Source organism: Ambystoma mexicanum, chromosome 5p (genome assembly GCF_040938575.1).
Source record: "Ambystoma mexicanum isolate Mex_15411 chromosome 5p, UKY_AmexF1_1, whole genome shotgun sequence".
Lineage (NCBI taxonomy): Eukaryota > Metazoa > Chordata > Amphibia > Caudata > Ambystomatidae > Ambystoma > Ambystoma mexicanum.
The window spans coordinates 570,412,451-570,439,801 of NC_090930.1; positions in this window are offsets into that span (position 1 = coordinate 570,412,451).

Genomic DNA, 27,351 nt, shown 5'->3' on the forward strand with positions numbered 1-27,351 from the left:
GATCAAGCAATACTGCTGCCGATTACTCCTCCTCTCATGGGGAAGACACAGGATCACTAGGTGGGCTGAAAGTGCACCAGCATACACACTCAGCCATACCGTTGTGGCAGATTGTCAGCAGCGTCTCTGAACGCCATGATTGAGGTGGTGTAGGTCAGGATGGGCTCCAGCCCTCCTTGCTCGAAGTTGATGCAACACAGAATCAACCTCATTTGCACAATTAACATTTGCCCTCCCTTGGGCTACATGTGTCAAAGTCTCAAACATCATCATAGTTACAAGAAGATTATGAAGAAATTAGATTATCTACTTCTACATTCTAAACTTTTTCACAAAAATAACATTGCAAATTGAGACAATCCTTTAAACCTCCTTATTCTATCCACCTTTAGATAAGAGGTCCCCCAGTGCTGGCTATGGACAGTTGTTTGGAGAGGTAGGGCCAGATAGAAAATGCTATGTCCCCTTTGTATTCTTCCTCTTTTCTAAACATTAATTGCTGTACAAATATGTATTAATAACAACCTGAGGAACAAACTTTTTCCAGACATTGACAGGTGGTAACCAGTTACTTCTGTACCTATTCTTGGCAGAGACTAATTCAGTACACTATATAACTGAGGTGCATTATATATGTCCCTCTTTTAAAATACGTGGGTGATATGCCATTATTCTTTTGTTTTAATATACCTTGCTTCGGCATAACCCAGTCCGAACTTCTGACAAGCATCCCCCCTACCTCATCTCTGCAAGCTACTGTGCCTCCTCTGGGTGGCAATGCCATACAGTACAGAATATGCCTACTCACTGCCACCATCTGATGCTGTCTGGAAGTGTGAGGCCTCTAAATGGTCTCCACAGGATGCCACTTCTCGGGGAAGTACTGCACTGCCCTGAATGTGCCAACAGGCCCAGTGACCACCTCATGTGCTGTCGTAGGGACTTCCACCTTGGGCAGGGACATAGGCAGAACCAGATGGTATTTGGACTGTTGCATATGGGGCCGTGGTGGTCGGCGGCACATAAGCTTGACTCGAGGATGACTGGGACACAGAAGAGGAAGTGGAGGTGGGGCCCATTGCATTAACCAGCCCAGAGACACCACTTGAGAGCTGTGCAGTCACCAACTGGACCAGGAAGGCACTCATGATGCCATAAAAGATCGACACAAGAGTCATGAACGGCATCACAAAAAGATGCCGACGCCTCACGATACTTGACAACAGGGGCTGCACCACAACTCAGATGGCCTCAGTGGGGGATTGGTCTGAGTGGAATCATCGCAGTAGCTGGTCACTGCTGCAGCAAATGGCCCAGGGACAGGAGGTTGTGCTGAACCCTCCATGATGGACTGCACCTCCTCATGTATCTGGGCCAGAGATGCAACCTGAACACCCTCCCTGATGCCCCTACCTGAACCCGGGTGCTGGGTTGCAATGGCCACCTCCTCCACCTCCAGCAACCCAGGTGCGTCCAAAGAGGCCTCCATCGTTGATGGCCGCAGCTGAGGTGGCCGCCACCACAATCACCTCCTGTAACATAACCTCAGCAGCCTTGCCTAATGGTACTGGTGCTTCCCTAGTCACATTGCTCTCCGAAGTGGGGTGTCAATTGTGGGTGGCTGCGGTCTGCGTCTGGGTCTGGAGGCCCTGTCCCTGCTTCTCCACTTCACAGCACTGCCTCCACCCTCTGTGCCAGCCTTAGAGCAGTACCCTCCTGAGAGGCGTGCAGACCGTGACGGCTTTGTGCAGATCCAGTAGCTCTACCTTGGGACTCCTACTGGACCCCGGCTCCTACCTGGTCTTACAGCAGCTGGGCTTGCATATCCTCTCCCTCTAGATCCAGGTCCATTGGGCTATACCAGCTCTGGGTCCCTGGTCCAAGAGCAGAGGAGCCTATGTGGATTCAGCGCCAGACATCCATCCCACAGGGTGACACTTCCCAGCGACTATTAAGACCCCACAAAGTTGGGGCTCATGGAACATGGATGTAGACAAATGTGGGAGACAGCTGGGCCAGCCACGACTCAGGCCATCTAGTTTGCCACCCTGACCAGATGGCCGGGTGGCCATGAGGTCGTGCCTACCTCAAGCCACTGTGCAGGATACGGGGCTGAAGCTGCCACCTCAGCACCCAGGGTGCGGGGCTTCAGATGAAATATGTGAAACAAGATCCAGCCTCTCCTCCCTGACTCACATGGGCTGGGTCAAGCCACCCTTCCTCTGCTGGCTGGGCCAGTCCTGCTGATTTGCTAAGCTGACTGGAAAGGGAGAAAAGTGTTCCCTGCCCAGCCTGCAGCTCCACGGGTGAACCCAGGGTGGGTGGTAGTTTCCTGTGCACCCCAAAGCAGTGGTGCCACCACTGCAGAGTGCCTTTGACAAAAGCTTGACTAAGAGGATGTCTTCCAATAGATGTCAGCGAGGTAGCTGCTCTGCTACTTACAAAATCCTGACCCAGAATCAAACATGTGGTGCACTACAGGTGAGAGAGGTGACCCCCTTCTGTCAACACTGGAGCCCCAAGACAAGTGAATCTATGCACCGGCCCAGTGGCCGGCTATCCTAGGCAGACTGAGGCTCCACAGCTCAGCTGAATCAATACCATTTAGGGGGATTCTGATTGTTGTAAGGGTCCAAGTTCAATTCTGCCAAGGGGGGTGCACGTATCAGTTGTGCATGTAACATGGTGACATCGAGAGTGATATGGTGAGTGATATCGGGATTGGGGATGTCAATGAACGCAGTGCGGTTCGCATCGACCTAGTGTAGCGTCTTATGGCATAGGAGCAAGCACATTGCAAGGAGTACCACGGGGAAACGCAATAGGAGGTGGGCGACTTGTCGTGATGGGATGTTTTTCACAATGCAGGCACAGGGTGGGGGTGCAAGGTGCCTTATGGGGTAATGTGGTATGGGGGCTTTTGAGCAACATATAAACTGTAGAGAAGCCATTTTTTGGTAGGCCCAGGCTTGGAAAGCATTTTTGCAGACAGCTCATAATAAAATGGCTACAGGCTTTTGTGACGACAATAATTCTTTTTTGAACATTCAGCAGAAATGGTGCGCAGATATGTTGCAAGTCTGAAGTTTCCCAGGAGAACCCAGCTCCATCTAATAGATACTTTTGAGGCCAATGAGATTGAAAGCGATATAGAAATCAAATACAGTTAATTAAAATCCGGCCGCAGTATGGTGTGGTTTTTCAGACTACATTTGATAGCAAGGCGCAAGAAGTAATCCTGTGGCCCAAAAAGACTGGCGTAGGAGTTGTTGGAGGTGCAAAAGGGATCCAATCAGCAGAGAGAGTGTTTGGTGTCCCTAAAATGCAACAGTGTCCTCGCTGATGCCTGCGGGGAAAATCATTTGTCAGACTCTGTGTGAATGTCTCACCCCTGGCCATCTCAAGATGTTCTGTCCAATCAGCATGCATCCATTTGTATATTGGGCATTGCCAACTAATGGCAAATAAGGATCAGCAGAATTATGTAATTGCTCCATGGTGGGGAAAGGATCTTGATGTCATGAGGGGTGATAATGTGATTTTGGTCCAAGAAATAGTTCACCCAAAAAGGGTCACGTAAGATATGTATTCCTATAGGGGCCTCACATGGTTCCACCAATCAGCCACTGTGACCTGCCCTAAAAATGTAACTAAAATGTTGTATGGTAATTCTGCAATTTGTATATAAAATGGTCAGATGCAGTGGGCAGCGTTGAGAGCTAATTTCATTCAGTTGAGTTCCACAGGGCTGTCTGAACCGTGTCTACCAGCTGTTTCGGTCCAAATACATTTGTGTTCTTCTTGCTTGGTGTACGCTCCTTTTTGGATTAGCTTTTCCCCATTGGGGTTATTTCTGACGGAGGTTCCCTGTTACATTGTGGAGGTCACAGCGAGATCCTCAGTTCCCTCTGTGAGCGGAGGGTATTCTTGCTGCACTCCTGGGGGCATAGTGTAGACCGGCTGAGACCAGTTCAAAGTTCACTAATGAGGATGCATCCTACAGGTGGAGGACGGTCAGCCGAAATAGTTCTAGATATTTGTTCTACCCACCCAATAGTGAGAGGGTGTGTGGTATGCACAACAAAAGTAGAGTAGATGATAACTTAGATGGTGGCAGACTTCCATTAGCGAGTGGTGTGTGGTGCAGGCGATTGTATAGTTTCATAATATTTTCTTTTTTATCAGGATTGAGAGAAGGAGGCATTGAGATAAGTATTGGTTATTATTAAGGAGCGTGCACAGTAGGATAGATATATTATGGTACATTGTGTTGGCCGAGGTGGAAGGGATGCTACGTGAGTGTTGCTCTAAATAGTAGTGCTTACGGTTTGTTTAAATAACATAGTGGCTCGACTGGGGGCCAGGAAAGTGTATAATATTTTTTATTTTTTATTTTAACATTTACTTTATACAAACTTTAATTACAAATCAGAACTTCTTTACAACTGTTAAGAACTATTCACATTTCTTTGTTAATTCCACCGCCCAATGCCTCTTAAGGCAATCCCATAGCATATCATCTTCATTAAGTCCTAGTTCATTCTTCAAAGGGCCCCAATTTCGGATGTCAAGGGGCTGCTTCGTGGTCCAAAATCTTTTCTAAAAAATCGACCACTGCACAGGTTAACATAACATAATAAAATAGATTAATTGTCAGCTAGAATTGTGTGGGCCTGTGCAGAGGGCCATAGAGTTTGATAAGGAAAATGATGTGGGCTTGTGGAGAGGGCCATTGAGTTGTGTTGTTGTGTGTTTGATGTTGGAGGTATTATGTGTCTGTGTGTGTGTGTGTGTGTGTGAGGGATGTGGAGTGTTGGTTGTGAATATATGGTTGTGTGTAATGTTTATTTTGTGTTAATATTTTGGAGCCTTGTACAAGTTAAACAATTGTGATTAGCTTTTATATATAAATAATGAGTGAAGATAAATTGTATGAGGGCATGAGGGATGAACTTACAGCAGTGGTAGGTGAGTCGTATTCAACTAATGGGGAAAGATGGGGTTTAGTGGGATTATGGACAGAGCCCCTGGTCCACCTGTGTACTCAGTTGTCCTAATATCAAGATAAGATATTGAAATATCATTTACAATGGTTGCAGGACACAGCAGAGCAATGATTTAGAGAATGGCCAGAAGAAGGAACGTTAAATAGTCACATAATAGAAAACATGTTTTCATATTTGTTGGTGACTTATACAGGTGCCAAATCGGAATCTCTATAAAGAGAAAAAAGAGGAGCCCGGCAAAGAGGTGGGGAAATGTAGTGATGCGGCTGTGCCAGCCTATGGGCTGCACCATGGACTGAAACCAGCAGAGGGGTGCAGACACCCACAACAGGTGTCCTTAAGTAGGAATAATACAGAAATAGGGAAGGGAAAGCCAAAGGCTAGAAACACTACTACTGAGAGAACAGCAGCAAGTAACACTTAGCTGACATAGAATAAAGTGCACAGTGACAGTTAGAAACTGTGTTCAAAGCGGCAGAGGATGAGATAGAGAAGGCAGCCTGGAAAAAGGAGGAGGAGAAAGGGGCAGCAGGAACGCCGGGTGGCTGGACGTCTGGAAAAATAATGTTCAAATTAGATAAAAAATACTCTGGAGGAAGAATAAGAGGTCTCAGTGGGGTCCAAAGCAGACTGCAAGGACACTGGCGAGGATCAACTGCTTCAGCCACCCACATACAGGTGCAGATGACTATCTGTATTGATTCTCATTTGTGCAGTTGGCATACAAAACTCCTTTAGCTGGTCCAAAACAATGTCCCATGTTGTTAAATGTATCTTGCCTGATCCAGTGCCCACACTCCTACCCAGCACACTTTTTCCACCTTACTACCAATTCCCTCTGCTGGACACTGGCCCTCCATGCCCCAATGCAGAGGCACAGTTCTAGTTGGAGGTTGTGAAGGATTCACTTCAGAAGAGCTGTACCAGCAAATAAGGTTGTGCACTGTCAATCATGTACCTGGCTGGTGATGTTTGCACACACATGCTGGCATGCAATGGCACATGTAGGGTTAGCATGGATGATGTGATTTGGTGATGTTTGGGTGATGATTACTGTCACTGAAGATGTGAGTTGGCCTACATGTCTGTGTGTGTGCATGTCTCCTTGATCAGTCATGCATGCACCTTGGGGTCTGGGTGCACATACACAAAGAACAGAAGACTCAAAAGGCTAGGCTGCACTTTTCCTCCTTGACCTATTTCAGCCTTTGACACTGCTGACCACAGCATCCTCACAGACATACTCCACTCTCAAGCCATCTGGAACTATGCATTATGATGGATCTCCTCTTGCCTCACTGACCATTTGCAAATCATGATCATACCATCCTTATCCTCCTGCAGCTGGTGAGTAGTTCCTGAAAATACAGGGCCCTTCCATGTTGTTTGAAGTTTAAATGTGGGTATGGTGGGGGAACTGCACTCAAAGCAAGTGCTGAAACCATAGTCACTTGTTCCTAATATTCCAGGTTTGTTTAGGAATAGTGGTCCACGGGGACCACTGTTTCTACATCGCCATGACCACGCATGTAGCATTTGTGTCCCACAAGATTATTCAGCTGAGCTCCTCTTCCTGAGTACGCTATTCCTACTATGGACATTTGATACATGCCTTGAAAAAGACCCCTGTTGGGTCGAAATACTTGTCAGCTGCAGTGTTTAATAAATACACCTGGAATATTAGGCCAAGTGGCTAATAAAAGCACTTACAATCTAACCACTATGCAAGACTCAACTCTCATTTCTCATAATAACCCAGATTCCAACTGTTCCAGCACATGGGTTGAGTGCAGTTGCCCCACCATACTGAATTACAGCTCAGTAAAGAACTTGGGATGAGATATGGATTCTGACTGAACACTCTTTCACTACATGAATGCTTTATGTAGATCCAGTCATTTACTCCACCAAATCCTTAGATGTATCTTCCCTTGCTTCTCCCACCCTCAATTAGTCATGGCAATGTTGTCTTTCATCATATCTCCTGCCTAGACTATGTGAATTGGGTTCTCTGGGAACCTCTGCATATCAGCTCAGTAAGCTCCAGCGGATCCAGAACTCCACAGCTAGCCTCCTCATTGCCCTCTCCCACAGAGAAAATATCACTCATTCTCTCCAGTTGCTCTGCAGGCTTTCCATTGGCTGATGTGCCACCTTCAAACCATGTGCATAACCCACTATGCCCACCTTAAATCAGACTATGCACTCCTCTTTGTGATCACTTCCTTCAATTCCTCTGAAATGGGAGCATACTCTTTCTCTGTACAAGCTCCCACACCCTGTAACTCACTCCCACTCATCACCTGGCATGTAGAGGAACAACTTTCCTTCTTAAAGGCACTCAGAACCTGACCTGGCTCTTTCCTTTCCCTAGCCGTAGAATGGCCATGCCCCTTGCAATGTCACAAAACAGCTTGCCCTGCTGGGGGATCCCTGCCGGCCCATGGCAGTGTTGTTGTATTTGTAATGCCTGTGGTGGTTCTGAGTGTCCTGCTTTTTCTCAGCCGGCAGGGTGCCTGGCCAAATAGAATACCTCAGATGACTTGCACACAGATGTCAGGTTGGAAATACGCCTCCCTGCACTCCACATGACCGATTTAGCACACTGGGACCATCTAGGTTTGGAATGCTTGGCACATGTGGACGCCTGACAGCCTTTACCTGTTTTTCACATACATGTCTGTTTGCTTTTGATTTTCTGTATGTTCTTTTCATCTTCAATGTATTACAGGATGTTTCATTTACCAAATGTTCTCATGTTGCACTATGAGTGACTGCACTTTATGTGACTGTATTTTGTGGGTGCATGCCTGAGAAACTTCCTCCCATCCCTACAGCATGTGTTTTCCCTGCATGTGTTTGCAATATGCCCTATGATTCCCACCCCCTTCTGGGTACAGCTCCTCCTGGGTTTGGGCAAGGAAACAGTGGGAAGCAACAGGTGGCAAGGGAGGACTTATTCCATAGCTATTGTGTCAATCAGGGGAAGGGGTGTGGACTCTGGAGTGGGAGAGCCACAACCTTACGACAGAGTGGGGAGCGAGGACCTGAGTCTCTTACTGGTTGGGCTGACACGGTCTGCTGACCATGTGGGTTGGTGGCAGAGAAGCTGAGAAGGCCCCTTTCCCAGGTCAACTTGTTTTACCTGTCTACCCTTCACCCTCTGTACCTTTTGTCCCCCTTTACCCCTAACCTTTTTCCTTCCTTCTCTCTCTCTCGCTCTCTCTCTCTCTCTCTCTCTCTTTCTCTCGCACTCTCGCGCCTCCTGTCTCTCCCTATCTCTTCCGCCTTCTCTCCCCTCATATCCTCACCAGCTAATCTCCTCCTTGCTCCCTAGTCCCCCTCTCTCGCTCTGCTCCCCGGCTGCCCATTGTTTCCTCTTTCTCCTCTCTCCCCAGTCTCTATTGCCCTCTTTCCTCCTTCACAGCAGCCTTCCCACTCATACATTCCCTTTCCAACCCTAACCCTCATCCCTTGGTGTCCCTTCCCTCGTCTGCATCCAAGGGTAGCTCACAGGCCCCCAGGTTCCATGAAAGTGGGTGTGGCAAACGTGCAACCTGCCATCAATGCCCACCTTGTGCCAGCGGCCCAGGGCAGATGAACCTCTCTATCCAGTGTGCAAAACCTACTCTGCCAGAAATGTGTTTATCCCTGCCAGTAATTTATCTGTTATGGAAGTTTGATTTTGGTGTCTTTTTTGGTAATCACACTCTTTGGTGTCACCTGCCTGTTATTGTCAAGGGGGTTAGGGGGGGCAGAACATCTGCACCCTAATCAGGTCTGTCATTCCATGGTCCACAACTGTGCCTCTGCCTGGGGTCTCTCACATGGCCTTCCCTATTTTGCCATGCTTCGCTGTTCCACACACGGTCTTGGGACTGTGTCAAGAGTATGCCCCCTCGGGAGGGCCACCTTACGTGGATGTGTCCACCTTCCAAGCAGAGCAAAGACTGATCATCCTGGCAGCTCACTGGTGGCCAGATCAGAGTGGACAGGGTTGGGTGGTGTTACGGCCAGTGCGGCCCTTTTCAGCCATACTGTTCACCCTTCTCAACCAAGCAAGTATATGCGGAAGTCCAGAAATAATGTTCTGTGGGGTGCCAACCCACCCTTTCACCACACTGGTGATGGCACATGCAGTGAACCCTCCTACTTTCAGGTGTTTCTGAGTCCAACCTCTCCCCGTCAACCCCACCCCCAGAGTAGGATGGCCTACTGCTGCCTATGTGGTTGACCTCTCCACCACCCCAAGTGTTGGGGGGGTGCATGCTCTGTTGCTTCTGTCCCACAGATGGTCTGGGAGCGTGAAGATAGGCCAGAGGCATGTGCAAATGTCCCACCATTGCACGCTTCCAGCAGGTGGAGCTACAGGGTACATCCTGCCAGTGGCAGATGCTTGTCTCAAAGATAGTGCAATACATAACACATGGCCAGTACAGTGACACTGTAAATGGCTCATTGAGTTAGTGAGTTTCCCTTTATGGCTGCATTTGTTAATTGGATTACTGTGGTGAATTTATGGCAAATATGTATCAGCAAAGGCTGACTTCCTGGAATTCATGCACCAATCAGGCCTAGACTAATATGGCAAGGCAATGCTGCTTTGGTGATTGTGGCTACACTTGGTCAGTTTACACCTCGCGTGACTGCATACATACATTGTGATGTGTGCCCTGTCAACTACCTGTGCCTACCATGGTGGTCACAGGTAATGAGAAAAAGCTAACACATCCAAGAAAGGCAGCAGGCATGCAAGTTGCACACTCCCAATTTTGGGTGATACTGACTTATATTCACATCACATGACTCTTTCAAGGCCCTGTGATTGGAATGTATACACTCCACATCCTTTAACGTGCCTTCATTGGAGGGCCAATCTGGTGGCAGCAGCTTTGGTGATTTCAGCTCCAAATGTGTATGTTATAGTTTCTTCACTTATATTTGTTCATAGTTGGATCTTTTGAAGGAGCTGCTGGTCTGGCATAGGGCACACAAATACCTGTCCCAGCACTGGACACCATCAGCATGTGAAGGCAAGTCACACTGCCACTGTGGAAAGCAGGCAGACTTAACGGGTATTGCACTGGGAACTGATTTCTTATGTTCCACAATGGTCTTGTTGGATTCCTGAGTTCAGATGGTCAAAATGACTTGGGTCCATCTCACCATGCCTCATCTGCACCGGAGGTTCAGGCTGACATCTAGATGGATGACAGTTGTCTGCTCACGTGAAGAATGCAGCTAGCTTCAATGTATTTGTGCTATTTGTGGGACACATTGATCATTGTCACTTCGATCTCAGTTTGCAGATGTGGGTTAGTCCTGAGACTATGCCTGTCTGAGAGTCACTTCAACATCAATTGCTGCACGGCCCTCCCGGGGTGCAACTGGGGCTCTCAGAAGGTCCCTGTTTGCTGAATCCATGGACCTGGTGCAGTGATCGTTTCCTGTGCCTCATGCCTCCCCATTTTACACCTCGTAAGGCCACCTGGAGATGGTGGTGGTGGTGGGCTGAACACACCAATGCAAATTTCACTTTATTAGGCCAGCAGGCTGTGCCACATGTGGCTGACTGTGATATTCCTCAGCTGCCAGCAGGGGACCAGCCTTGGAAACGGGACCAGTCTGGGGCACAGGCCTCCCAGCCACATACATCAGGCAACCAGTCCCCCAGGTGGTCTTTGATGCAGATCGGCACAGCACACATTTGACAACGCTGGAGGTACTATGATGGCCCAACAGCCCAACTTGCCTGGGCCCAAGTCCTGGCACACAAGTTACAGCTCCCCCAGTATGCCCTCAGATCTGATCTGGTGAGCTGCGGAATTTCAGCATCTCAGCAAGTGGCGGTGAGTAACTGGCCAGGATTCTCTTAGTAAAAGCAGGTTTAGAGGGAGATCAGGGGCTGCATCCATATCCAGCGGCAGGTGCAGGTGCAAGGAAAGTGTTGTGCATAAAACCGACTCCCCAACATTACTCAGGGAGCCGAGTCCTCCTGTTCATGGCACACCATATGGACGGTGTCAGGCTGGTTGCGTCTCCCAGCACGGTTGGATTTGGTCTTCTCTGAGTTGAATATTTGGGAACGCAAAACACAACGGATGGTTGACTACATCAAAGGATGTGTGTGGTGGTGAGACAGATAGTCAACAAGTAACATTTGTGAAAGATGTAGTGTATTTTTAAGAGAGAGTTGAAGAGGTCATGATGCCATCAAGTGGTGAAAAGGTAGGCATAGCGGAGCCTCTTTCAGGGCCACCAACGGGGCTCATCTGGCCCACACAGGGTACATTAAAACTGTAGTGGTGCATCATGACTGGATTCAGGTTGTCTGGGAATGCCCCAGGTGGCATGTGGGTCTCTACTGTGGTGAAGAGTGTTACTGAACCCTAGCTACAGTTTAAACATGTCCAAGTGGTTGACGGAGATAGATCACCTGCTTGGCTTCCTCTGACAATGATCTCAGCATCTCTCAGGTTCACCAGGGCAGAGACAGGGGACATAGCCCCCTGCTCCCAGTTCGTCAGTCAACTGGGGTGGACTGTCCTCAGTGTGACCCATCCATATTGTACCAACAAACATGGAGGCCCAAAAAGGGTGATAGGGGTCAGTGGTTAAGTTGGTTACCCACCCAACCCATCATGTTACACAGACCGACATGTCCAAGTTGGAGAGCAAAACCAAATCATGTGGCACTATGGAGGTGACGGCCGGAATACAGCAGCTGAGGTGTTATCCCATTGCACTGTGCCCATCACCAGCACCTCTCATCCACTCTGTTGGGGAGGTGTTGCATGAGTGTGTGTGACAGGACCCACAACATGGTGCAGTATTTCTGGGTTGGGAGGAGCCTGAGGGTACTGTGGTAGAGGTCCATAGCAGTCCTGACATGATAATCCTTAGTCCGGCCTCGATATAGGGGCAGATGATCAACCAAACCATGTAGTGTGTAGTTCCCTTTGACGTTTCACTCAGGATGGTTGGTGTTCAGATACCCCAGTTTCATCTAGTGAGGCCAATTATTTGAGGTCTTGATGCATAATCAATCTCAAACTATTTCCTGGGGTAAATTGGGCCATGCAGCCATCTGTGGGATTATGACTGAATGCCTTTCAGTCAGTATCCCCCTTAAACTGTGAAAGCAGCACAGCACTGTGGGGCCTCAGTTCTGCAAAGGTAGCCAGCCTGAGTGCCAGTGCACAGTGCTGCTAGCCTCACGGCTCGAGTGTGGACATAAGGGGGCAACCTTTCACACCCATTTTGCACATGTTTGTGTGGAATGTTGTATATTGTCATTTATAGACAGACTGATTCCGGGTCAAGAGGTTGTAAGTAGTAAAGCAGTTACCTTGCTGCAATCTATTTGGAGTCATCCTCTGAGACATGAGTGCTGCCACAGTGCCGGTGCCACAAGGGTCAGTTTCCTTCCTCCTCCTGCTGTGCCACAGTGTTCACAGAAAACTCGGGCATCCATGGGTGTTAACCCAGCCATTGTGCACCAGTCTCTGATGCAGTGCACCAGCTACATTACTCAGAATTGTTCCTCATGGGGGCCACAGCCCATTCTGGAGAGCAATGCTCAAAGACTTCAAAGGCAGGGCCCCAGACAGCCAGGGGTGCAACTCCACCCTTGGGTGCCGCTGGGTGGACAATTGCTTTCTGCATTACTTGTTCCATACCGGACACCTAAATGCTGTGCAAGTGATTTATGCACCTTTATGCACCTCATATCTATGTGACCTGACAAGGTGATTAAGCAAGCCCTAATAAAGATGGGAGCCAGGTGAGTCATTTCAAGCACTTGTTGCATGACCCTCAGGACTGCACATGGTATAGTGATGTTGTGGGTGGGGAGGTGGTTACTTTGTGGGGTGTTTTCCAGTGTGTTGGCCTGAGATAAGCAGGTCCAGCTGCAATAATGCAGAGGTGAACATGATGAAGATGGGAGCCTGGTGTGTCATTTCAAGCACGTGTTGCATGGCACTAGGGGGTGCACACCAAAGGGTTATATTGTTGGTGGGGATGTGCTCACTTTGTGTGGTATTTTTCAGTGCATTGGCCAGAGATGAGTAGGTCCCACTGCAATGGTGCAGAGGTGAACATGATGAAAATGGGAGCACAGTGAGTCATTTCAAGCACTTGGGGTGTACCCGGTATGGTGTAATTGGGTGCAGGAATGTGCTACCTGCTCAAACCTGTTTTCCTTTCTTCTGAGACATTATGCAAAGGTTGTTGTTGAGCAAGGTCAGAGGGCTGTGGAATTCCTGCACATCACACCTCAGGCAGTCTGGTTTGGTTTTGGCACCTCCAGAGAAGTAAATTGCTCTAAGGACAGCTGGAGCAGGCTCACAAGGGCAATGAGGACATTCGTCTTCAAGGTAGCTTGCACTTTTCTCTGTCTGGCATTTCTCCTTACATGGTGTATTGTTTTCTGAGCTGTATTATTGGTGGAGAATGGTGTAGCCACACCACCTTTATATTAGGGTGAGACACATATAAGGTGGGCAGGGGAGTCCTTCCAGGCTGTGGTTCCTGCTTACATAATATGCTGTGGCTTTCTACTTCTGGTCTTCTGTGTTTTATTGGATGTCTGATTTTTGTTGGGGAGCAGGAGGAACTGGTGACATGATGTATTCATTGAGTTGTTTGATTTTGTGTCCGAGACAAGGATAATGTTTCCACTTGCTATGATATGATATATGATATGATTGTTTATTTATATGGCGCCTATACACAATGTGTTTCAAAGCGCTTCAAGGCAAGGGAGGGAACAAGGGAAAATACAACCACATTCTTACAGGCCATGAACAGTAAGGATGTGAAATTAACTATCGTACTCGGCCTGACGACATTTCAGATAGTGCAAGAGCTAAGACATAGATAAGGAAGGGAGGGGGAGAGTGGGAAGGAAATGGAAACAGACAGGCGACTACCGTACTAGGCCTGACGACATTTCTGGTAGAGCCGGAGAAAAATAAAAGGTGAGGGAGAGGGGTGCAGAAAGGGAGGGGAGGAACAAAACAAGCGACTATAATACTAGGCCTGACGACATTTCAGATAGTGATGGAGGGGTGGTGGGGAGGAAAAAAAACAGTAATGGGAGGGTGGAGGAAACAGACGAGGTTGCTATCATATTAGGTCCAGGGACAATTCTGATAGAGTAAGTGCATAGAAGAAAGTAAGGGGAGGAGATAGGAAAAGGGAGAAGGGAAAGGTGGGGAGAACAGAGAGTAAGCAGTCAAAAAGAGTGGAGAAGCAAGAGTGGAGAGCGAATACAATTGCAGAAGTCAGGTGACCTAGATCCACTTGCACCTGCTCCCCATCTGCAAAGGAAAAGAAGCTAGAGGGCTCCTTAAGTAGGGAAACAGAGCGGCAAGCAGGAGGGCACCAGGTTGCCGTGGCTTGCTAAGTGGTGGAAAAGAATGGTAAACAGGAAGGCACCAGGTGAGCGGGGCTTGCTAAGTGGTGAAAAAGAGCGGCAGGCAGGAAGGCACCAGGTGGGCAGGGCTTAGGCCAGGTGACCTAGATCCACTTGCACCTACTCCCCATCTGCAAAGAAAAGAAGCTGGAGGGCTCCTTAAGTAGGGAAACATAGCGGCAAGCAGGAAGGCACCAGGTGGGCGGGGCTTGCTAAGTGGTGAAAAAGAGTAGCAAGCAGGAAGGCACCAGGTGGGCGGAGCTTGCCAAGTGGTGGAAAAGAGTGGCAAGCAGGAAGGCACCAGGTGGGCGGGGCTTGCTCAGTGGTGAAAAAGAGCGGCAAGGAGGAAGGCACCAGTTGGGCGGGGCTTGCTAAGTGGTGAAAAAGAGCAGCAGGCAGGAAGGCACCAGGTGGGTGGGGCTTAGGCCAGGTGACCTAAATCCACTTGCACCTGCTCCCCATCTGCAAAGGAAAAGAGGCTGGAGGGCTCCTTAGTTAGGGAAACAGAACGGCAAGCAGGAAGACACCAGGTGGGCGGGGCTTGCTAAGTGGTGAAAGAGAGCGGGAAGCAGGAAGGCATCAGGTGGGCGGGGCTTGCTAAGTGGTGAAAAAGAACAGCAGGCAGGAAGGCACCAGGTGGGCGGGGCTTAGGCCAGGTGACCTAGATCCACTGCACCTGCTCCCCATCTGCAAAGGAAAAGAGGCTGGAGGGCTCCTTAGGTGGGGAAACAGAGCGGCAAGCAGGAAGGCACCAGGTGGGTGGGGCTTGGTAAGTGGTGGAAAAGAGCAGCAAGCAGGAAGGCACTCGGTGGGCAGGGCTTGCTAAGTGGTGAAAAAGAGCGGCAGGCAGGAAGACACCAGGTGGGCGCGGCTTAGGCCAGGTGACCTAGATCCACTTGCACCTGCTCCCCATCTATGACTTTGTCAGTGGTTTGTGAACTTAATGTGATGGATGTGGGGCACACACAGTTTGCCTCTGACAGACACACATTCCCAGGGTGTTGTTATGACCAAGCTGGATTCGCCCATTTCATCATTGAAGGGCATCAGGGATGTGTCTTCACTGTGTGCACTCCACAGGGGGGCAATTCAGGTGAAGTAGATTTGTATGACCTGATTGTGTGCCTCCTGTCCGATGCCCTTTGGCCTGCCAAGGGGATGGGTGGTGCCTGTGGATGTGGGTGCTGTCACTCCTGCCGCTCCACTACTATGCCAGACGTGTGGCAATCTTATGGAGAACACAACATGCCAAGGCGATCTGGCATACTACTGGCAGACCATACAGCAACACGCCACCTGTATGGTGAAGTGACAGAAAGCGTGACTTTAGCACCCCAAATGTGAGCTCCACTATGCCCCTTGTAGCTGTGTGTGTTGCATTATAACCTACGTCACCTGGGGTGGCTGGATTCCTGAAGGGTGTGAGCATGAATGGTAGGAGCAGGTAGGCACTGTCCCTTGCAAAGTTTGAACGTGTTATTGTTTACATTGGTTGTCATGATTGATTGACTGAATGACTGATTGATTGGGTATGTATAATGTGCCTATACACAATGGGCCTCATTACGAGTATCGAGGTAGCCATGGTGCTATTAGTGCCATGGCTACCCTCATATCGCATACCGGGTCCGGGTTCTCGTTATGGGGACTTACGGGGTCATTCCAACCTTGGAGGATCCGGCAAGTCCCCATTCTGAAAACCATTCCCCATTCCCATTCGAGCCCCCATAAGGCTCAACGGGAATGGGGAAGGAGCTAATAACAGGCCCACAAATAGCGACCCGTTATTAGCTCCCTGGTACCTTAGCAGCTCCCGCAAATCATTGATCAGTGATGTCATCAATGTTATTTGTGATGGCATCTTTGATGTCCTGGGTGTTAGTCTTAGCAATGCACGTAGATTGTGTGAGTTATGGTTGCTTAGCTTACTATAAAGGAGGAATGTGCAGTGGAGTTTGGGTGCACTGTGAAGTGTAACATTCCTTTAGTGAAGTTTTTTTAGTAAATGTACATATATATGTATGGCAGGGAAGGGAAAGACAGAGGCTAAACAAGTGATGTTGTCATCAATGGCATCATTGACATGTGAGATGACATCTTTCATGGACTGGGTGTCAGTGTTAGCAGTGCACAGGGGTGGTGTCAGGGTTGGGGGCTTAGTTGACCATAACTGGCGAATTTCAGGGTTTTTTTGGCTTTAATTTGAACCATTAAGGGGAGATGGAAAGTTTTTTTTAGTGAAGTGAACAGGTTTTTGTTAGGGCAACTTAACCATAACGTCCCCTTAGCAAAGTTTTTTTTGTTTTTTGTAGGGAATTGTACAGGTTTTTGGAAGGTGGAACCTAAGCATGAAATTGTGGCAATGTAGTTGTTGAGCAGAAAATGCAATGCAATCATGTGATTTTGAGAGATATGTAGTATAATCTATGTACTTGACATACATTTAACATAGAACAAACAGAACCGCCTCCCTATTGATTTTAGAAAGGGACGGACTGAGCGCCTGTTTGCGGACGGGGGCGGACAGAATCACCATTAACCAAAGAGGCGGGGATATCTGAAAATGTACTATTGTCTTACACAAAAAGTTTGAAACCTTGAAGAAGGGCATAAAGATATTGGCCCTCATTAGGACTCCGGCGGAAAACCATGGTGCTATTAGCACTATGGTCGATGCGGAGTCCGCCATGGCGGAATGGGGAATTACCACCCCATTCCAAGGTTGGCGGGGCTGTAATTCCCCATGCCACCATGGCCCTTCCCCATTCCCATTTTTGCTCCATAGGGCATAATGGGAAGGGGGAAGGCGGTAAGTACGGTACTGAAAATTGCGGTACCGTACTTACCTCGAGAGTCCCTTTGCGGGCCCCTACTTTAACGGCTGGTCTAGACCAGCCGTTAAGGTCAGGTCCCGCAAAGGGACCTCGTAGAAAGGCGTTAAGGGTTTAACAGCGCCGACACCTTTTTACGGCACCGTTAACCCCTTAACTTCAGGGTCCTAATGAGGGCCATTGTAAGTAGCAATAAGTAAATATGGAAAGCTGAAGGTGTGAAAAGAAAACAACACAGTTAATAACCATGTAGAATGAAGTGGATGGAACCAAAAAAAAAGAAAGGATGCCTCCATCGTAAGCACTTCACAGAAACTCGACAGCCTGGAACGACAGTGGACGGACGAAGTAGGACGAAGGGAGATTACATCAAAAGAGTGAGTGCAGGCAATTTTTTTATGTGCGTGTGGTTTTTTTTTGGTATGTGGTGCAGAAATAATAATTTCTTTCTGTTTTTTTACTCAGAAATGGCTAGTACTTTGGAGTGGCTGGAGGAGTGTTTCCCACACAGGGAAATGTCTGAAGACAGCGACAACAATGGTACACAATGGTGTGCATATGGAGAATAGTGACCAGTATTTTATAGGCATTTAACTTATGGTGTTTTTTTTCAACAAACCAGGAAAAAAAGAGGAGAGGGCAACAAATGATATAGAAGAAGACAGGATAAAAAGGATAGAGCAGAAAGTGGACATTTTGAATGAAAATGTTTAAAGTTTATGGGAGTTTGTAGAGGACGTTGTGAGAGGAAAAGTTTGGTACCATTGCCCCACCTGCACCTGCCCTGCTTCTCCATTTCCTAGTGACCCATCCCCAAACCTGCAAGAGGAAAATAGACGTTTCGACGAAGTATCCATCCCTTCTTCCCCTCACAAATCTTCCCCTCATAACCAGCCCGTTTTAAATCCAAATTACCCCATATTTGTTTTAGTGTCCGCTTCCCCCGCTGTTTCTTTAGATTGATGTGTGTGTTTGTGTGTAGTAAATGGTTTTGTACAGTAGTTGTAGAGAAAGATTTTGTGTGTACATTTTTTTTTAAAAAGACATAAAATGTTCGCGAACAGCACTCCTGTTCGACCTATCCGCAAGCAATGGAATGTGGGTGCTGTCTAATGCCAAGTAAGACGGATGTGATGTGTGACTGCACCATCTTTTCAAAATGTGCGTACATAAACAGAAAGGGGTGTCCAATGGATATACTACCTCGGCGTACTACTTGGAAACGAGATAATGCATGGTCGTAGAACACACAAGATGTCCAGAATGGGTGTAAATAAGTAAAAAGGGAGTGTGGGAAGGACAGTATAGCGGTCCATATTGGGCACAGTCAAAATGGTGGCGTCCGTAGAACAGGCACGGTGGCCGGCAAGTTCGTAGGGAAACAAAATTGAGTTGTTCTAAGGACACTGGAACTGTCCGTACAGTCAACATTGCATGCATGCACATGCGCAGTACAAACGAAAGGATTGGCAACATGGCGCCAGTTGCTAACTGTCCATCTCACTTGTGTCGCACTTTGAAGTAGTTTGAGAATCCGAACAAAGTCCGTAGGACACTTCTGCGCATGTGCATGTTTGCATCTTTGCATTTGCTATCCAGGGGACTTTCATTAAGGAGGTAGATGTGTTGAGGACGTCATCTTGTGTCCGCACCTACGCTGCGCGTGGGGACTAGTTTCCGCGGTTTGTGTGCTTCCGCAACACTAAAAATGAACTTGTAGACACAAGGCAAACTATTGAGGAGTGTAAAAATGTAATTTCACACATCCCAAACAATAGGCCACCTCATGAGTTGCTGTGTAAAATGTGTGTACCGCTTTGTAGGGATGAAGACGGGTGCGAGGCACACCCCTGCACCCCTTCAAAATGCCACACCCCCACGCGCATCGTCATTGTCCTTCTAGCTATAGTACATAGAGGTCCGTTGCCTTTACTGCTGCAGTGACGAAAAGGAAACTAATCGGTATGGCTTCCATAGCTGCTGTTGGGCTATTAGCCTCTGCACCACCCGCAAACCTGCCACCATCACCACCTCACCAAGGGCCTGCAGAGAGATATATGGGTGAGGATGTAGAGATTGAGGAAGAAGAGTAGGAAGAAAATGAAATGGAGGAACTCCGCACTAGGAGCACTGGGCAGGAGTCGTGGGTGTGGCGGTTGTTTTCCGTTTATGGGAACATACCAAAGCACATGCAAACCTGGTGAAGTGTAACCAGTGCAATGTGCTGTTGAGTCGCGGGAGATTTGGAGCATACAGTTTTGGTACGACAACCATGAAACGACACCTCACTTTGTTCCACACTACGGACATTTGCAAACTGGTGCTATGTGAAAAGCGTAGTCAATTGAGTTCCTCCACAGCATCCTCAAAATCTGTTCCTCCCACCACAAGAGACACTCCTGTGGGGGAGCGCCTCACTCCAGCTGCTTCACAAGCCATTTGCAATGCTGTGGACCCTTACCTTTCAAAGGTGACAGTAGTGTGCACGTATTGTGACACAGTACTCTGGAGGGGGAGAGTTTTCAAAGTGCTTTTGAGGCTGAAGTCACTGAGCACCAGAAGATTTGCTCCTTACCTAAATAAAGATAACCCGTAATATTTGTCTGTTGAGTTGCCCTTTCTTATCCCCGTGGCTGGTGTCCCTTCCTTACCCTCCTTTCGCCTCTTCTCCTAGTGTGTTGAGTGCTGTTAATTAATGAATGTAAAAACAACAGAAATGACAGAAAAGGCTCTTTTCAGAGACGCCTTTCTCAGTGTAACAATAGAACTATGAAGTAAAGGCCGTAGACCCCTGCAGAGTTCAGCAAAAGTTTGCAGACAGTCGTAGAGGGGAAAAAGGGAGGGTGCCAGCGGCGCAAACGCAATAAAGTGTACGTTGGGAGTAAGTGGTGGCTCTGAAAAGAGCCTTTTGGTGGTGTGTTGTGTGGGCGAAAAACAGTGGATTGGGGAAAATGGATTGTCAGATAGGTTAGTGTGATTGCAAAAGAGGGCCCAATGCATTTTGTACATTGTGAAGAAACATCTGATTACCAGCATATGTGAGGTGGACTCCATCTCTGCAGAAAATGAAAGTGCTACGAAACAAAATGTTTTTATTGTGGAAAGAGGACATGCCAACATCTCTTGCCAACATCTCTTAAAAAGGCACACACAGCCTTATTCACATTGCGTCTCGCTTTCTCCATTCGTGGACCAAATGCTGAAGAACGCAACCATTTTTGTCTTTGGGCAATACGGGAAAAAAGTATTTGACAATTTGGAAACATGTCCATGAGCTTCGCGAGTCCTTCCTTCATGGCAAATTGTTAAGAAATGCCAGATACATGGCCTAAACTGTTTCCTCCACAATGAATTATGAGTATATCTGAAGGACGCTCTGTCTGTAAAGTAACACAAAGAGGTACCAAGTCCACCCATCTCATGTCACGCACGCCATGTCAGTGCACTTCCGCATGTGGAAATCCGAGATTTGTAGATAAACTGCATCTTTCTGCATGCACCTTCAACCAATGTATACATGTGTCAATCACAATCCAGATAATCTGTTTTCGAGCATGGAAAGCCATGGCTGTGTGGTGTCCTGTGAGGGAGAAGACAGTTTTACTAAAGTACGTGGGTCAGAACACACCTACTGAACTTTATGGACCAATCCCTAGCTCTGCTCATTCTCATTTACATGCGGCTCCACCCTTCAATCCCCGGTGGTGATATGTGCTGGCTGCCAACTACCGCCATGTTCGCGGACATGTACAGGATCGGAGCATGACGACGGTACATTAAAGTACTATTCCCCTTTTTCCCCTTTAAGGTAGGCTCTGAAATGAGCCATTTTTTTTTGGCCACATATCGTACAGACATGTGGTATTTTATGTATTTTTTTGTATTTCTTGTCCTTCCTTTACTCGTGCAAACATTACAGAACCTTCTCTAAAGCAAGTCTTAGGTTCCAAATAAACATTGCATTACCCAAAGAGGATAGCGCAACACCATCTCCTTCAAAGTAATGTGCATTGCTTGGAGCAATGTTATCGTGGCAACAAAAAAACATACCAACTCGTAGCATGAATGCACGCATGCCACAATTGATGATGTACCTCCCGATGCTTTGATCTGGACAGAAAACAAAAGTATTGTTCCATTTCACTCTCAGTAGTAAAACTGAAAAAATAAATTTCGATGTTGGGAAGATGGTCATGAGTGCTTCAACCAACTGTGCCAAATCTGCCAACAAAGTATGTGAAGTCAGGTATCCCATGTGGCAAGCACAGTAGTGCAAAATTACCACATGAGGAGTGGTCATTCGACGCATGTTTCTGCAAACTTGCAGAATTGCCGCGGCATTGGCATCAGTGTCAGCGCCCCACACCACCTCCACTCCTCGCACATCGAAATGGTGTGCCACATGCCTACTCTCGGCATAGTGTTGTAAGCCTTGCACAAAAATGTCTCCAAGCAGCAAAACCCTGACCCTCTGCTCCTCTGCCATTTTCAGTGTGCGCACCGTCTTTCGACACAAAACACTAATGTGAACATCTGATTGGCTGATGCCTAAAGTCGTCTTGCCATGCAGGATTTGATGTAGAAACCCGTATGTGACACGCCCTACCAGCGGAAAAGCATTGCCTACGTGCGGCCCATAACTCTTTCCCAGTCCTTCCACCCTTTCTACAGCGGTTCCAAAGCGAGTCCCTCATTGGACACAACTAAGCGGGTGCACAATCATCCACCAATCACATAGAACATTGCTAATTTCAACTCCGTCATCAACATTGCGCACTTCAAAATTACTGTTAATGATTCTTAATGAAAATCGCATACCATTCCAAAGCACCTACTTCACAAGCAACTGTGCAAGGATTGCAAATGTCTACGTACAGCTCCATGCATGTGCACATACATCAGTACTGAGTACAGGTATGTACATTTTAATCAGAGTACATGTGGAACCCTTATGATGTAAAATAGACAAAATAAAAGCGGTAAATTTCCATAGGGACCACAGAACAACGCTCCCCCTTTTAAAGTGCAACAATACCGATTTGTCATTAACAAATTGCACGACCGCTTACTGTCCTCTGCATAACCTATACATACGTTGCAAGCATGCCTATTCAGGCATAGCTCTTAACCATTTTCGTCTTAAAGGCGGGTGAAATCAGACGATTTTGTTTTTGGCATGTGAGACGTCCATTGGATAGAATGGCCGTGCAGGAGGCTTGGCGGGTGAGTCTGCCCTTTACAAGGGGGGTAACACCCACCAAAGGCGTATGAGTTCAGAAGTAGAATTTAGGGCAGACCTCAATTTTGTATGTGAAAATGTCAGAGTTCTGTACTCTGCACTGCCTACAGTAATGCTTCTTGCAATGTGATCATATGAGAATAGTAATCGCTCCCGTTTGTGGTGCTCACATGTCCTTCGGACGGTGTCCCGATTTTTGGACATCATGCTTTTCATTAACAAGTACAAAATGTTTGCCCATCGAGTACTTTGCCCTATCGCTTACAAATCTCTCTCCTATGCATACTACATTTTGTAAAGAATAAGGCATTTCCAAAACCTTAAAAAATGTAGTTATTTTGAAGGACTTTCAAGTACCATATTGAAAGTAGTATGGAAAGACTGCATAGAGAGAAGTGAAATGTGCACGTCGACTGGGTTGAAATATGGAAGTTTAATCCTTTGTCGAAAGAAGTACAAGTAAAGTCTGCAGTATCATGACCGCTGCAAACACATAAAGTAATTGATATTGTTTTTTTAATTCACAGTGAAAACTACTATCCTGGAAATCAACAGCATCTACACTGCAGACGACATATCCGAAGAAACCTGGTTGTCTTGTACAAAAAAGTAAGTACAGTACAACCTTCATATTGTAACTACTCCTTAAAGAGGCTGCGTGGGTTATTTGTTTATTTTGGGCACCAAAGCAAGCATTCATTTGTAAACCATTCTACCTACAAATATCCATTTATTGAACAAATAACAGGTGGAATGGCTGACAAATCCCTGTGTGTTTGGTACTGAAAGAACATAGGGAATCCTTAGAAGGTTAGATTGTGAAAGTAAGTTGTGGTAGCAAGTTTTTTGGCATTTCAGTTATTAATAATGTTTCTCGTCACACGTAGGGCACTTTGTACTCTCATCTAAAGCACATTGTACTAGTATACAAACAGTAAAGTAGCCTTACCAAGTGATAGTTAGAGGTCACTGTGCGTTGACACACCATGACAAAGAGCTTCCCCATCACACTTATGCACACATGCACACAGCACACATACATTGGAGAACAGACCAAAGTATACTTTTTTTTCTCAACAGACACCAAAGAATGCCTACCAAAAAGAAGCTCCATAGAAAGGAACGCAGAATTAGAGCAAATAAAAATAAAGGTGCCCAATGTAAGCATCCACCTGTTGTAGAGTTAATGGAGAATCTTGGTACAAACCACTGAATGCAGTTTGGTAACATAATAAAAGAAGTCTCAACTACCAAAACTGTACCTCCTGCATCAAAAAGTGTCACAAAACACAGAAATGTTGTAAAAATAACAGCTGTCAGTACAGCTAACAATGTTCCTAATAATCCTGATAGTGTAAGAATAACCCATAGTAAAAATAATATGTTAGCAAAAATGTTTTGTCACAGAATACTTCAGAATCTAATAAGAAGAGGACCAAAATCATATTCGTCCCTTAAAACGTACCGTAGAAAGTTAATTCTACAAGCACTCTTGGACAGTGCCATCCTTCTCAAAAGGAAGTTGTTCATATTAGTGTTGAAAAGGATGAAAGCATTAACAAAACTAAGTACCAAACTACAAATGAAACACAGCAATAAATGGAATGTGAACAAAAATAATTGTTTGCATGTTTGTGGTGGTGAATGGAGTCACACAACAAGCACAGAGCCATACTTTAATGAAGAAGCATACAAACAAAATCAAACAAACACAATTGCCATCAATAGCAGTGGACGAGGGTATGAAAAAATCAATACTACCATCATGGAACAAGAAACACTGCTTACAAAACTGTCTTCTGAAAACTCAGAATTACCTCTTGATTCTGCTGAACCACACCGTCCAGTATACAAATGGCCATGCACATCAATGTGTGCCATTCCAAACAAAGCTTTCAAATCTTTATGTCAGTTCCTCAATCAATATGTAAAAGGTAAATAGATAAGTAAAATGAAAGTGCTGCAAAATATGGATATTTGTGTAGTGCAGAAAGTCACAGGACTAAAACGACATTCATTAGACTGCATTTCTAGCCCTATTTGCAAACGTACCTTCCATGATATCAAAAGAATAGCGGTACATTATTCCAAAGTAAACAATTTAGTGTACAAAATATACTGTGCAAAAAGTCCAGCTTCAGAATTAGGCAATTTAAATACCACTCTTCTTCATGGTACACCCAAATACTTACAAGAAGAAATGGACCGTATTCAGGAAATGTATTTTGGAAGTGAAAGCCATGTAGAAAATGCAACAGTTTTAGAGCATAGTAGCGACAATTCTGTACATAGCAACCTTCTATTAGCATATATAAAAGAAATACTACAATTTAAAAGGTCATTGGCTGAAGTACCAAACCATGTGTGTGTATGTTGCCGCAGAACGTTTTACAAAAGGAACACAAGAAATGTGGACATAGCATACAAAATAGAAAGCAATGAAGACTCTATATGGTTTGAATTAGCTTAGTATCTTTTAGCTGAAAGCAAATATGAAATAACTGAATGCCTAATATGTTGCAGTTACTGTACTGCAAAATTAGACAACAACCACACTCCTTCACGTGCAATTACAAATAATTTGGAATTATTTCCATTACCAGAAATAATGCAGCAGCTCAATTTGTATAAGAGCATAATAATTCAAACAGTTCACCCATTTCAAGCAATTATACGCCTTCATCCAAAAACAGCAAATTTACCTTCCTCTGAATTGGTGAAAGGAATTTGTGGCAAAGTAGTTTACTTGCCATTAGATCTAACAGAAAATGTGCACACTCTAGGAGTGGAACGTTCAATAGACCATTCTTTAATAGTGTTGGTAAATAGAGTACCAACAAAGGATAAAAAAATTTGGCAACAATTACTAGACTTACACAAAGTAACACAAGCATTGCAATATCTAAAAGATAACAATGAGTACTACAAGGAAATAAATATTGATGAAAGCTTAAGGCAAACAACTGAAATAATTCAAGAGCCATCAGAAACTGGGTAATTCGAACGTTTGGATCCAGCTACAGTATCCACTCTTTTGGACCATTACACAATTCATACATTGCATTCCAATCAGAGCATAGATGATGCACTAGAAACTTACCAAATGCGACAAACCAAAGGGTCACCAATGAGTATTTGGGAAAAAAGTATAGAAGCATGTGCTTTTCCACTGCTATTTCCAACTGGCAAAGGTGGGAGATACGATAATAGACCCACTCAGTTTGGGGCATCAGAATACCGCGCATTACGAATGTATTCGCAAGATCCCAGATTTAGGCAAAATGTGGAATACATTTTCCACCTACTCTATGAAAGATAATTAGCAACACTATGTTATGGAGTTGCACACATTCTTAAATCTGGAATTCACTTTCAAATGATGTCAGCTACGCAGTTAAAGCAAAAAGTAAAAGAAAAAGATGAGGTTTTACAGTCAATTATAACAAATTTGTTTGCAAACATGTGTGGTACAAAGGAATACTGGTTCAGACGGCACAGAGACGTGCGTTGCATGATCAGAAACCTTGGACCACCAACTTGGTTTGTTACGCTAAGTTGTGCTGAATATTCATGGGTAGATTTGCATGTGTTCCTACACATAGCAAACAGCAACAAAAACAACATAGATATATTAACACCTGGAGAACTTTGCTCTCTAGATCCAGTTAATGTCTCAAGATATTTCCATCATCGTTTCATTGCAATGCTACACTTTATTTGCAATAAAACTGTTCCTCCCCTTGGAGAAGTGCAACACTTCTTTTGGAGAAAAGAATATCATGCGAGAGGAGCACCACATATTTAAAGGTGCCTTGAAATTTGGGGACGACAGTGATAGCACTGTTTTGCAGTTTATCCAAAAATATGTCACATGTGAAATCCCTTCACAACAGACACATAATGAGCTGCATGGGCAGATTTTACAATTTCAAAGATACAAATGTGGCAAATATTGTTGCAGTAAATACAAAAACAAAGATAAATACTACACCAAATGCTGCTTTGGTTTCCCTAGACCAGTTACAGAAACAGATGAAGTAAACAACTTCATGGGCCTCATTACGACCCAGGCGTTAAGGGTTAACGCCGTCGTTAACCCTTAACGCCTATTCTGATTTTAACGGCTGCTCTTAGCAGCCGTTAAAATCCATGGCGCTAACCTGCCATGATGCTAATTACGCCACCGTAATTTACGGTGGCGTAATTAGCGCCTTCCCCAGTCCCATTATGCCCTATGGGGCAAAAATGGGAATGGGGAAGGGAAAATGGGAAATGGGGATTTACCGCCCCACTCACCTTGGAATGGGGCGGTAAATCCGCCATCCACCATGGTGTAAACATAGTTTACACCATGGTGGTAAAGTTGGCGCAATTAGCGCCTGGGTCGTAATGTCCCCCCATGTCTTCAGTTCGACATAGTGTTAAAGGTAAATCACCTAAAAACACATATTACATACAAAGAAGGGAAGAATCAAAATATATCAATGATTACAATGCAATCATTGCCCTATTATGGAATGCAAACATAGATGTGAAGTACACTGCAGACAATTCAACTTATGTTGCACAATATGTTACAGCCTACTTAACAAAAGCAGAAAAAACAGAGCTTCAAGACCTCTGGAATGACCTAGCATCAGACAAAACATTATCACAGAAATTGTACACCCTAGGCATAAAAATGCTCTCTCATAGAGAATGTGGGGCCTATGAAGCAGCAGATCATTTAATCCATACATTGTTTTGTATGGAAAATCAGACAACATAGTATGGCTCAGTCTTGGTCCTGCAAAATCTAGAAAAAGAGTGCTAAAATCATATGAGGACATAGAAACAATTGCCAGAAATGATCCCAAC